The sequence below is a fragment of the Macaca fascicularis genome, chromosome 15 (genome assembly GCF_037993035.2).
Source record: "Macaca fascicularis isolate 582-1 chromosome 15, T2T-MFA8v1.1".
Classification (NCBI taxonomy): Eukaryota; Metazoa; Chordata; class Mammalia; order Primates; family Cercopithecidae; genus Macaca; species Macaca fascicularis.
Genome location: NC_088389.1, coordinates 79,383,347 through 79,396,609, shown reverse-complemented (window position 1 = coordinate 79,396,609; position 13,263 = coordinate 79,383,347). Strand labels below are relative to the sequence as shown.

The 13,263-nt window shown below is 45.3% G+C and overlaps 1 long non-coding RNA gene across 1 annotated transcript; it reads left to right on the top strand.

Annotated features, from left to right (window-relative positions):
• The first annotated feature begins 1,534 nt into the window (after window positions 1-1,534).
• LOC123569131 (uncharacterized) lies at window positions 1,535-10,092 on the top strand. Its single transcript, XR_006692674.3, has 3 exons — window positions 1,535-1,826; window positions 6,683-6,749; window positions 7,256-10,092. It is a non-coding gene; the product is annotated as an uncharacterized lncRNA (long non-coding RNA).
• The last annotated feature ends 3,171 nt before the right edge of the window (window positions 10,093-13,263 follow it).

The window sequence follows — 13,263 nt, the reverse complement described above, 5'->3', positions numbered from 1 at the left end:
ATTTTAATGTTTTTACATGTTTTGGTAGAGACAGGGTCTCACTCTGTCACCCAGGCTGGAGTGCAGTGGCATAATCAAACTTCACTGCAGCCTCAAACTCTTGGGCTCAAGCTATCCTCCCACCTCAGCCTCCCACCTGGCTGGCACTACAGTTACATACCACCATGCCTGGCTAATTGTTTTTGTTTGTTTGTTTTAGAGACGAGCATCTCGCTATGTTGCCTGGGCTGGCCTTAAACTCCTGCCCTCAAGTGATCCTCCTGCTTTACCCTCCCAAAGTTCTGGGATTACAGGTATGAGCCACCGCGCCCAGCCCACGCTGTATTTTAAAGAGCCTTGACTGTGCCTGGTTAGCATCACTTCTAACACAGCCACACGAGTCTGTCTGGCTGCCAAGCTGAGAAACTTCTTGGATTTGCAGGAAAGTGACTTCAAGCATGCTGGCTGATGGGGAGGCCTTCCTCATCTGCGCACACCGAGGTGCGGTGGAGGGATTGAGTGGTGTTTATGGAGATGTGAAAGTCAGGAACTGTTTTGACACCTATTCTTAGCACTTTCTGGAGTCTCTTTTGAAACTTAAAATGACCCCTCTCAGCACTTTCTGGAGTCTCTTTTGAAACTTAAAATGACCCCTCTCTCTTAACTGTTTCCTGCACACACGGCAGCTCTCAGCCTCAGCAGCCATTCGTGTACCTCCCCCATGTCTCCAGCTAGTTGGACCAGGAATTTACCCTGACCCAAGTTAGGCCTCTCGGCAGCCCTGCCCCAGGAGTCCGGACTGAGGCAGCTGGCCCAGGTCAGCGTGGCAGCCTGCGGCGGTGGCCGTGTTTCTCGTCCTGTGGACTGGAGCAGTGGAGGGTATGTGGGATCAGTAGAGTGAGAGAAAACGAATAGCTATCGGAGAAGCAGGGAGTCTGGACAACTTTCCAGTTCCTTCCTGAAGCCCAGCTCTATAATTATATTTTGGGTCCTGTGAGGAGAGATACTCCTGCACTATTTTAACACATTTTTGAAGATGCTAGATCAAACTGTATTCTGTTATTTAAAACCCAAAGAGGCCTAATGCACACAGGAGTAATCGCTAAGAAAAACTGTTGAGTAGAGTTAGATCTTATGAAGCACTGGAACTGCAAAGGGGCTTCCCCACCACACCCGCTTTCTCCCCCAGAGGCTGCATCCACCGTGCTGAGTGGCCACGTCGTTTAATACTGTGCCCATCAGCAGAGGGACCCAGTTGCCACTTGATTTAGTAATGCATTTCCTTTCCTTACCACAGTAGCCCAACACATTTGAGGAAAAAGAATCATGAAAATTTTGTTTTTTCCACTCCCCCGACCCCCCGCCTTTGAAATCACCACCACAGCTGCTAACAGAAGTGCCTTTATGTAGAATGTGTTTTGTCCTTTTGGAGAAGACAAAGAATTGTTGAAAAAGCAGACAGCTGCTTGTACTGGCAGGAGAATGAGAAGAGCTTTTCAGCACGCACTCTTCCACCCTTCCTCAGCTGAATCACCACCGTCTTCCTCTTTACCTCATTTTGCTCTCTCTTTCCCTGGTCCAGGAACATAGACGACATCACCCTATGCTTTTGCCTCCAACTCTGGGAAAACAGAACAGTCTAATCCCTCTTTCTCTGGTTAAACCTGCATAAGTCTCAACTCTAATACTTTAAGCAAGTCTGACAGTTGATAAACTTCACCTTGACTCACAATCATCCTCTCAGTCTCTCTCCTTCACAAACTCACAGATCACTCAATGTTCCAAGATTCATGTAAAAAGAAGTCTTTTGTTCTAATCACTGAGAACTTCCGGAGAAAAGAAGAAAGGTGAGTATGAAAGTTTCTAGTTATTTTCCTGTATCTCTGGGAAAATCCACAGCAGATTTGTATGCTGAATTTGTAGTTTCTAAATTGTGTGCGTGTTTTCTGTTTTTTTTTTTTTTTAAATTTTTTTGACAGGGTCTTGCTTTGTCACCCAGGCTGGAGTGCAATGGTACGATCATGGCTCATGGCAGCCTCAACCTCTCAAGCTCAAGTGATCCTCCTGCCTCAGCCTTCCAAAGTGCTGGGATTATAGGCATGAGCCACCACACCCAGCCTGAAGTATGGGATCTTGGGCAAGTTATTTAATGTTTTTAAAGGTTCCCTTTCTTCACTTGCAAACTGGGGTAAAGATAGTGTCTATCTCATGGGAATGCTGTGAAGATTAAATGAGATAGGGCAATGGGTCTCAAACTTGACTGTACATTAGAATCACCATAGAAGTCTCGAAAGTCCAACTGCCAGGGAGCACCCAGACCAGTTAAAGAAAAATTTCAGGTGCGGGAGTCAGCCATTAATATTTTAAAAATCTCTGTGGATCGTTCCAATGTTCAGCTATATATGAGAGAGAGTGAGATGATACTAATAATAAGCGCTCAATGAGTAGTTGTATCTTTTATTAATATAATTAAAAATTGAGTGAGAGTCTCCCAAATTTGATAGACTGCTGAAATTGAGGGCTTACAGGGATCCAGATTCATTTCGTCTTAAATTCATCTATCCAACAATGACTGAGCATTTACTGTGTGCTAGGATCTGTGCCGAATTTCCTCTCTCCAACTGATAGTAAAAAGATCATACTGCCTTCAAGATGAAATTCAAGTTCTTTAGGATGACCTGTCCTCCCCATCCCTTCACACCCTATTGGCTGTCAGTGCCATGGCCTATATGCTGGTAAGTTCCAGCTGCTCTAAACTATAGGGTCGTTCCAGGCCCTCCTGTCCCTGTGCCTGTCCTCATGCTCTTCCCTGCGTGTAAGATGCCCTTCCCACACATCTCCCTTGCTTTTCCACCTAGCCTCTCTCATAGGATGGAACTCCTGATATGGAACCTTAAGAAAAGATGGGTGCCACTATGGTTTGAATGTATCCCCCAAGTTTCATGTGTTGGAAATTTAATTTCCAAAGTCATATGTCGATGGCATTTGGAGATGGGGCCTTTGGGAGGTAATTAGGGTTAGAGAAGGTCATCAGGGTGGGGCTCCCATGATGGGACTGTTGGCTTTATAAGAAGATGAAGAAAGACCTGAGTTGGCATGCTCTTGCCCTCTTGCTGTGTGTTGGCCTCTGCCACATTATGATGTAGAAAGAAGGCCTTCACCAGATGCAGCCCCTTGACCTTGGACTTCCCAGCCTCCAGAACTGTAAGAAATACCTTTCTTTTATTTATACATTACCCAGTCTGTGGTATTTTGTTCTAGCAACAGAAAATGAACTCAGACAGGTGCCCAGCACTGCCTGGCCGTCTCCACCCATCCTCTCAGATGAATGAGCTGGCCACTGTCCTATCAGTCTCAAGACATTTTGAGCATCCTGCAGTGGATGAGTGATTAGTTATCAGGTTGTTCTTTCTGCAGATGGGCTGGGCAACTCTCTCTTTCTCTGTTTTCCCTCAGGCCTCACTCTGGTGGAAGACTGCTCATGCTCAAGCAGGCTTCCTTTCCTTCATCTTGCTTACGAGGCTCTAGTGTTCCAGGACCCCGTGGAGCTATTCCCCAGGGCCCCTCAAAGGGAGAGAACCCTTCCTCTTGAACCATTCAGAAGAGCAGGGCAGCTCAGAGTCATTACTTGGAATAGCTGGAGAAGCTAGAGGCTGGATCTTCTGTGGCCACCACATGAAATCCCATGAGGTTGGCAGCCTTGGGGGAATAACATGACTTTATGACCATGGGAATAACATGACTGAAGACTGTTTTGTTATCTCAGAGGAGAAACACCTCTAACAGCTCTGTACTGCAGCCACCTAATGGGTGAGGGGCTGTGGTGGCTGCCACAACTGTGGCAAATTCTGCTGAAGTAAAGACTTCCATCAGGAATCTTCTCACCCCTTCCTGGCTTTGAGCTGACCTCCAAAGTGGCCCTGCTGAGAAGGTTCTAGTCCTTTCTCTCCATCTCCAGCTCCGTCAGGAGGTGCCCCCAGTGTGTAGATTTGTATGTCCTCTTATTGAGCCTTCAGAACTCTTTCTGTAGGGGCTGGCTAGGAAGACTTCACTCGATGTTCCCAGTACACACCCACAATTCCGCCCACCCATGATTCTGGCGCTTCCAACACCACTGGGTGAAGTCATCAACTTTTCAGCCGGGCACAGGGTGATGCCTGCCTTCTGGCTTGGTGAGAGCATCCATCCTTCAAGATTCATATTCTATCATTGGCATTGGGGAAGGGGAAAGGAACTACTATTTGAATTGTTACATGTTAAGTCACTTAAACTTTTGCCAAAAAAAACCCAAAAAACAAAACAAAAACAAACAAAAAACAACAAACCCTTATATAGTGGATAATTAGCCCCATCTTTCAAAAAAGGAAAGAGATTCTTCCCAAGATGACATGGTTGGAAGGCCAGTTAGATCTTGCTGTGTTCCAAACAATCCCCAAATTTGTGGCTTAAAACAACAACCAGTTATTTAGCTCACAGTTTTAGAGATTGTCTGGTTGTCAGCTGGATTGTTAGGAGTAGGGCACAACTGGCCACGTGGTTGCTCTCATGCTCCTACAGGCTAGCCTGGGCTTGTTCACATGGCAGATTGGAAGGATTCCAAGAGGAAGAGTGGACAGGTGCAAGGCCTCCTGATGCCTAGGCTTGGAACTGGCACTGCACCACTTCTACCATAATCTGTTGGCCAAAGCAAGTCATGAGGCCTGCCCAGATGCAAGGGAAGGTCAAACAAACTCCACAGCTAGATGGAAAGAACTGCAAAGTCATATTGCAAAGGGGAGCACAGACAGATAGGGGTGAGAATTGGGTCTGCTTTTGCAATCAACCACAGTTGTTAAGTGGCAGAAGTAGGATTTTATTTTTCAATTTTGAAAATAGCATATGCACATGAGAAAAATTCAAATGGTATACAAAAGGGAAAATAAGGATGAGAAAGTCTCATTTTTACTCTTGGGATAGGAAAACACATTCTAAGTCCTACTCTCCACATATAAACACCATTAAGAATTTTGTGTGTATTTTGATACAATTATTTTGTACATATACATAAATGGGGGTCCAATACACCCACGATGCTATAACTCACTCTTTTCACTTAACAGTATAGCTAAGAGCTCTTTCCGTAGCAGCACAAACAGAATTACTCTGTTCCTTTAAATATCCATATAGCAGTCAACTGAATAAAGGTACCATGTTGTATGCAACTACTTTCCCTCCTGGTGGACACACAGGTTGTTTCCAGTTTTTGTTGTGAAAATGCCAGAGTGAACCACCTCTAATGTTCTCTGTATACTTGTAGATTGGATTCCTAGAAGTGGAATTTCTAAGTCCAACATCATATTCAAGCCTTGATCTGTTCTCAGAGCACATGCTCTTTCTAAGAGGGGTCTCTGGTTAACAAGTGTTTGTCCAGCTTTTTCTTATTTATTTATTTATTTATTTATTTATTTTTTCAGACAGAATCTTGCTCTTGTCACCCAGGCTGGAGTGCATTGGCGTGATCTCAGCTCACTGCAACCTCTGCCTCCTGGGTTCAAGTGATTCTACTGCCTCAGCACCCCAAGTAGCTGGGATTACAGGTGTCCACCACTATGCCTGGCTAATTTTTTGTATTTTTAGTAGAGACAAGGTTTCACCATGTTGGCTAGGCTGGTCTCGAACTCCTGACCTCAGGTGATCCACCCACCTCGGTCTCCCAAAGTGCTGGGATTACAGGCGTGAACCACCGCACCTGGCCAAAACAAATTTTTTTTTGAGATAGTATTTGGCTATGTTGCCCAGGCTAGTTTTGAACTCCCAAGCTCAGGCGATCCTCCTGCCTCAGCCTCCCAAGTAGCTGATATTACAGATGCAAACCACTGTACCTGGCTCCTAGAAGCTATGTTAGAAACCATGGACCACTCTGCCTATATGCACACATGTGACACATGCATATCATCTCTCCAGACCTGTTCCTTCCTGGGCAGGCTTGGGAGTCTAGAGCCACGCATTATTGAGTCCTTCCAAGAAGATCCAGATTCGTTGTCTTTTCTACTTCTTGCTTTATGATATTTTTTTTGAGACACATCCTACTTTATTACAGGCCAATGAGAAAAGAATCCTAGTAACAAATATTAACATACAGATGATGGGTTGCATCCAAGTGAAGCCCTAATGTATAAATGAGCAAGGATTTCATAAGCTGTGCAAATAGAGATAAGTGTAGGAGAATTAAGTGCATCATCACACAGCAAATAATAGTATAGGCCTGTTGTCACATCGAGGAGTTCTATTACATGAATTCATCCTTGTACACAGCAACTTTAACAGTTCATGAACATTAAGTATGGTAGCAAATATGCAGTGAAGACATTTCTTAAAACTGTATTTTTTTTTTTTTTGTCCGGGCGTGGTAGCTCATGCCTGTAATCCCAGCATTTTGGGAGGCCTAGGCGGAAGGATTGCTTGAGCCCAGGAGTTTCAGACCAGCCTGGGCAACATAGGGAGACCCCATCTCTATTAAAAAAAAAGAATTAGCCAGGCTTGGTGGTGCATGCCTGTGGTGCCAGCTACTTGATGGGCTGAGGTGGGAGAATCAGTTGTGTCCGAGAGGTCAGTTGCAATGAGCCATGATCGTGCCACTACACTCCAGCCTAGGTGACAGAATAAGACCCTGTCTCAGAAACAACAAAAACATATTTTTAAATCTTTAATATTATTTTTGCAGTTCTTCAGGGATCTGATGCCTACTTGCTACCTTCCTGGGTGCCATTGGAGCTCTGAAGTTTTACCAGGTTATGTATGGACTTAGCTCTATTGTGAACAGCAGGTTGGTGACATCAGAATCTGGAGGTAGCATGCAAGCACACCCAGATACCTCACTCTATTTCTCACAGCCCTCACTTAGGTCCCTGAGTAGATGAAGCCAATAATTCTGCAGAAGGGAACAAACAGCAGGAGGCCCATTTCTGTCATATGAGCAGCCTGCACTTAGGGCTGTTCAGCGGATAGGTTACAAGGGTAGAGTTCCAGATAATGCAGTTTCAAAAAAGTAATTACTTATTGTTTGAGTTCTTTAGAGAAGTACAGGCATGTGCCTCAGACTTCAAAGCAGGAGGTGCCCAGTCTTCCACCTGTTTCTTAATAACGCAGATATTGCTGTTGCGAAAAAGGCAGAGTTCTGGAATATTCCTACTGTTATAGCTCAAGGAAGAATATATTATCCCATGGTACACTGAAGAGGGATGAACTCACAGGCTAATCATTGACCAGTCACGTTAAGGTGTTCATTTCTTCTTAGTTCCCCTTTCTGACAGAAGTGCCTGGGACGAAAATCAAGAGACCTGGTGCCTGATTCTTCAGCCCAAGCCAGTAAGCAGGACACAGCGGAGCACTCGTGCCCTCGTCAGAAGAGTATTCACGCCGAATGAGCTCCGAGGAGTGCTGGAGGAATTACTCTGTGATTGCTTGCCAGCTTCCCCCTGTACTGGGATCTGAGAGGAGGCAAGATAAGCCTCCCTGTAAAATCCTCACACCTGCTTAGACTCTGCCTCATGCTGGCTACGCTGCCACTTTCCCCATCTTTCCCCCACACTAGACAACATTAATCCATGATGATAGCTATTCCAGCAGAGCCAGAATCTGGTGTCAGAGTCTTTTTCAAGATAGCTCTGTAGGCAGCCACTTTGGATCATCCAGTCAGCATGAGAGCGGAGACTTGTTTGCAGTCCTGCTTCCGAGTGAATTTGTGTAAAAGTAATTCTAAAATCAATGTCCAGAGAATAGGGTTAAGAGGACATTGGGGAAGGAACGGGCAGAGTCAGGGCTACTAGAGAACATAGCTATTACTTAGGTGGGGCTGCCTCATGGCAGCCCAGGTATAACATGCCAGCCTTCAGATAGGCATGGTGATCTCTTCCCATTGTATTTCCCCACTGTGTGTGTGTGTGTGTGACTGTGTATCCAAGACCCAAGATAAATGGCTGGAGCTGTGGGTTCAGTTTGCAACCACGGAGCAAGAGGGATCTCCCTGATGGAGATCAAACTGATGTCCTTGATTGCCCTAGTGTGGTTTTCAACCAACTAAGCTAGCTTGTGACCAGCAGAGAAAAATAAGGGCTCATTGTTCAAAGTGTGGTCTGTGGCCAGCTTGTTGGCCTCCTCTGGGAATGCGTTAGAAATGCAGAATCTCAAGCCTCGTTCCAGAGCTACTGAAATAGTGATTCAGAGGCCACGTGCGGTGGCTCACACCTGTAATTCCAGCACTTTGGGAGGCCGAGGTAGGAGGATTGCTTGAGGGCAGGAATATGAGACCAACCTGGGCAACATTTCAAGATCCCATCTCTTTAAAAAGCCAGGCACGGTGGTTGATATGGTTAGGATTTGTGTCCCCACCTAAATCTCATCTTGAATTATAATCCCCATAATCCCCACGTGTTAAGGGAGAGACCAGGTGGAGGTAATTGAATCATGGAAGCAGTTTCCCCCATGCTGTTCTTGTGCTAGTGAGTGAGTGCTCACAAGATCTGATGGTTTTATAAGGGGCTCTTCCCCCTTTGCTTGGCATTTCTCCTTCCTGCCACCTTGTGAAGGTGGGTGCCTTGCTTTTCTCTTTGCCTTCCACCATGATTGTAAGTTTCCTGAGGCCTGCTCAGCCACGCTGAACTGTGAGTCAATTAAACCTCTTTCCTTTATAAATTACCCAGTCTCGGGCAGTTCTTCATAGCGCTATGAAAACAGACTAATACAGTGGTGCACGCCTGTAGTCTTAGCTACTGGAGAAGTTGAGGTGGGAGGATCGCTTGAGCCTGAGTCGGAGGCTGCAGTGAGCTCTGATTGCACTGCTGTATTCCAACCTGGGTGATGGAGTGAGACCTTGTCTCTTAAAAAAGATTCAAAATTTATATCATTTTAACAAATCATGCAGGTGATTAATATGCACGTGAAAGTTTGAGAAGCACTGGCTTAGAAAAGTCACCATGTAGCGCAGTAACTTCAAACTGATTAGTATTTTAAGGGTCTACTATGTGCCCAGAAATGTGCTGGACTTTGATAGATATCAATGAGGTATGTGACAGGCTCTGTCTCTGAAAGTAGCTTGGTGAGTGTAAAGGCACCATGTGGAGCACAGACTGGAAAGAGAACCCTGTTTTTGTTTTGTGCTGCTTTTTATTTTCCTTTTTTCCTCTGCTGTTCTTTTATCCTTATAGTGATTACTTAAAAAAATTTTTTTATGTTGTCCTGCGTTGCATAGGCCCTAATACCCAAATTTCAGAATTTCTCCCAATTCTTTTGGTGGCTTTGGGGGCTTGTTTCATTCCTTCCACTCCCCATCCTCACCATCTGCTTCTCCACCACCTTTCTGCTGGCCCAAGGTTTGAACCAAGCCCCTGCTTTTGCAGAGCACACTGATAGGGCATTTCCCCCCCTCAGCTATTGCTGATTTGCTTATTCTATTGAAAAGGGCTCAGAATCTTAGGCAATTCATACGGCTTGGAGTGGAATTGCAGAGTGGAACCTGCTTACTAATGAGAGACAGTCTTATTCAATAGATCCTTAATTGGGGGTCCTTCACCTGTTCTGGGATCTATTAAACAGCCCCTTGGGCTGGGTTTCCCATCTACGTGGGTGCTGAATGGCCAAGGGACAGATGCCAACTGTTTTAACTAGATGACATACGCTATTATCTGTCTTCCCCATCTTCAGCAGGTTTGCCACTCTGGACTGCCATCTCGGGAGACTGCACTGCTCTGTCCAGCACCAAGTAATGCAAGATCAGTTATCCCTACTAAGTTCATTTCTATGGGTCAGTTTCAATGGTGTAACTGTCTGATCTGTCCTCTTAACACATAGAACCGCGATTAGGAGAAACAAGACGGGGTGTCGCTAAAGTGGGTGAAAGATGGGCTGCTGAAGTGGGTTCTATTTGCCTTTTCTGTCCTTTTTCAGGCCATTAGCTGGTGGTACAGGGCACCTCACACTGCCATCCTTGGCTTCTGCCAACATTCAGGAAGATGGGCCTCTTTAAATCTGAGTCTGTGAATTAAATGCGTTTTCTTAACTCGGACACTGTTAAGAATCTGTCAGCATTTCCATTAAGAAAAGATTAATGAATAAGATGACAAATTGCTAACTATACCAATGCTCTTGTGTGTTTATTTTTTTCCCTGAGGATTATTTTGGGTGAAGATTTCCACTCTTGTGGCATTGGCACACAAAACTATATGATCCTCCACTCTGCAATAGAATAGTCACTAACCTGATGTGACTACTTTAATTGAAAATAAGTGAAAGATTTAGTTTCTCAGTTACACCACATCTGCAACCTTCCTTTATTCCTTTCTTTTTCTTTTTGAAACGGGATATTGCTCTGTCACTCAGGCTGGAGTGCAGTGGTATCATAGCTCACTGCAGCTTCAAACTCCTGGGCTCAGGTGATCCTCTTGCCTCAGCCTCCTGAGTAAATGGGACTACAGGTATGCACCACCACACCTGGTGAATTTAAACTTTTTTTTTTTTTTTTTTGGAGACAAGAGTCTCACTCTGTCAACCAGGCTGGAGTGCAGTGTTGTGATCTCGGCTCATTATAACCTCTGTCTCCCAGGCTCAAGCGATCCTCCCAACTCAGCCGCTCCGGTAGTTGGGACTATGGGCGTGCACCACCCTACCCAGCTATTTTTCTTTTTTTTTTTTGTATTTTGTAGAGATAGGTTTTCACCATGTTTCCCAGGCTGATCTTGAACACCTGAGCTCAAGAGATCCACCCATCTTGGCCTCCCAAAGTACTGAGATTATAAGCATGAGCCACCACACCTGGCCAATTTTTTTTTTTTTTTTTGGTGACAAGTTTTCAATATGTTGCCCAGGCTGGTCTCAAATCCCTGGCCTCAAGCAATTCTCTCACCTCAGACTCCCAAACTGTTGGAATTACAGATGTGAGCCACAGCACCTGGTCACCTGCAACATTTCAAGTGTTCAATAGTCACGTGTGGCTGGTGGCTACAGATAAAGGACATTTCTATCACAGTTCTTTTAGACAGTGCTAAGAGTGGCCCAGTAGAATTTAGAAGAAAGAAATGGTCGTCTTTGTCACATGGGCCTTGGTCCTAATCTCATTTCTTCTAAGTAGTGAGATGACTTTGGGCAAGCCATTTGACTTCCCTAAGGGCTCAGTTCCTGCATCTGTTAATGGGGTAATTCTACTTGCATAACAGGGTCCTTCTGAGAGCTCTAGCATCAGTGCTCAATTGGCAATAACCTCCTTTGTCCTGCACCTCCTGCCAAACAACCTATTTCTCTTAATCCCTAGATCACCTGTATTACTAGGAGCTCATTCTGAGCTTGAAGACCTGGCCAGGAGCAGAGGGAATTGCCTTTCCCTCAATGGTAGAAAGGGAAATTCGTGATATCCTGAGATGCTAAGATGGTGATTCCTGCCTAGGCAGGGAGAGGATAGGCTTTGCTTCTTCTGCACACCTTGCTTTTAGCTCAACTCATTTCTTCTCTGTCATTGCCTGAAATGAGTGTGTTGAAATCAGTAATATTTGGAGTTTCCAATGAATAATTGTTACATAAATCATTAGTTCTTAAATTTTACTGGACATCAGAATCACCTGGAGGGTTTGTCAAAGCACGGATTTCTGGGCTCCTCCCCCAGAGTTTCAGGGTCCCCAGGTCTGATGTGGGGCCTGGGAATTTGCGTATGCATTCCCAGATGCTGCTGCTGGTGGTGGTGGTCTGTAGTGCACCCGAATCATGGAAGCTGGAGCATTTTTATAAGCAAAGATGAAATTGTCTGTATCCTTGCTTTACACAGAGGATACCCAGCATGTTCTTGAGGGTATGAGAGTTCTTTATAACATTGTTATAATTGTGACTTCATTGTCAAAATAGAATAGATTCGCACTGATTGTAGATTATAGATGATCATCTTTTTTTCTTTCATTTTTTTTTTTTCCTTTTTACAAACCCTTGTGTCAAGAAGGGCTGACTTACAATAGAGGACAACGAGGGAGCTGCTCCGCTACATCCAAAATTCCCAGCCAGAAGCAGGTGGTCTACCAGTGGTTTACCACCAGGTTCCCCACAAAACTGGCAGTGCATGAATGGCATAGATGACGGTCTCCAAGCCAACTGCAGCATGTAGATTTTAGTGCCTGCTTTTGCATTTGTATGTACAATCACATTATTACCAAGCGATTTCCAAAACTGGCAACATTTAACTTTCGACCTAGTGTTTCTCAAATTGTCTCTTCCCTTTCCGGTGATACCACGGCTGTAGCTGGACCCCTGGGCCTTCCCTATCCCTGTTCCTGTTTTGTTACTCCCAGGCTACTTGGTGGGAGAGACCTCTCATTTTCAGGGCATTGTTGGTGGGTGAGCGTCGTAATCTACAGTTTTGCCTGTAGAGGGCAGCAGCACCAAGAACTTCCTAGCTGCATTTTCAATGTCAAATGGGTATCAGCCTGGTGTCTCTGTTCCTTCCGTCCCTCTTCTCACCTTGCTCTTCTTCCTGGCAGTCACATCTAAAAGATATTTTCAAAGTACCCCCGTTGCCTCGGCAACTGGTGCCCCCGAAGGCGGCCTGGGGTGTAGCAGCGGTGTTGCTGGATGCCCACCTGCTTTCAGTGTGGCTGGGAGGGGACTGCCCCCACCCCAGCCTGGCCACCTGGCAATGCCCAGTGACTCTGGGAGGTGGCTGTCTGGGAAGCCTGTGCTCGCTGCCGACTTCTGGGGCTTTGCTCGCACATATCCTCTTTTGCTTTCTTGTCCCCAAAATGCCTCTTCCCAGAAAGAATCTGAGTCAGTCTCTCGTCATTAGATTAGTTCCTGCCAAAATACGGCAGATGTCAAAGCAGCTGATAGGAAGATTATGATTCTCCCTCTCCCAACCCCAACAGGGAAAGCAGAGTAAAGAACCCAAGGGAGAAGTTTGTTGGGCAAAGTTCCGATGAGGAGGGGAGATGGTTCTATATTTTGGCAGCTCGGTAACCATATTCCCATCCCCTCTGCCCCATTCAGCATGGAGATGCAGGAAGGAGTCCCACTTAACTTCCTGTCTGAACAGCCAAGGATCTTTGGATTTAATGTTGCCTTAAAACAAGAACAGTTTCCTTTCTTTCAATAGACACCCCTTGGCTTGGCCCACATGCTTGTGGAAGTAATGGATTTTTGGAAGAGGATTTTTCCTGGTCTAATGCTGTCTTTCCTACATGAACTCATACTCTCACTTGCGCACACATGTTTCAACTTATCTTCTGTCAGACAGCACCTGCTCTGTCACCAGTGAGTGATAACTGCTAACAATTT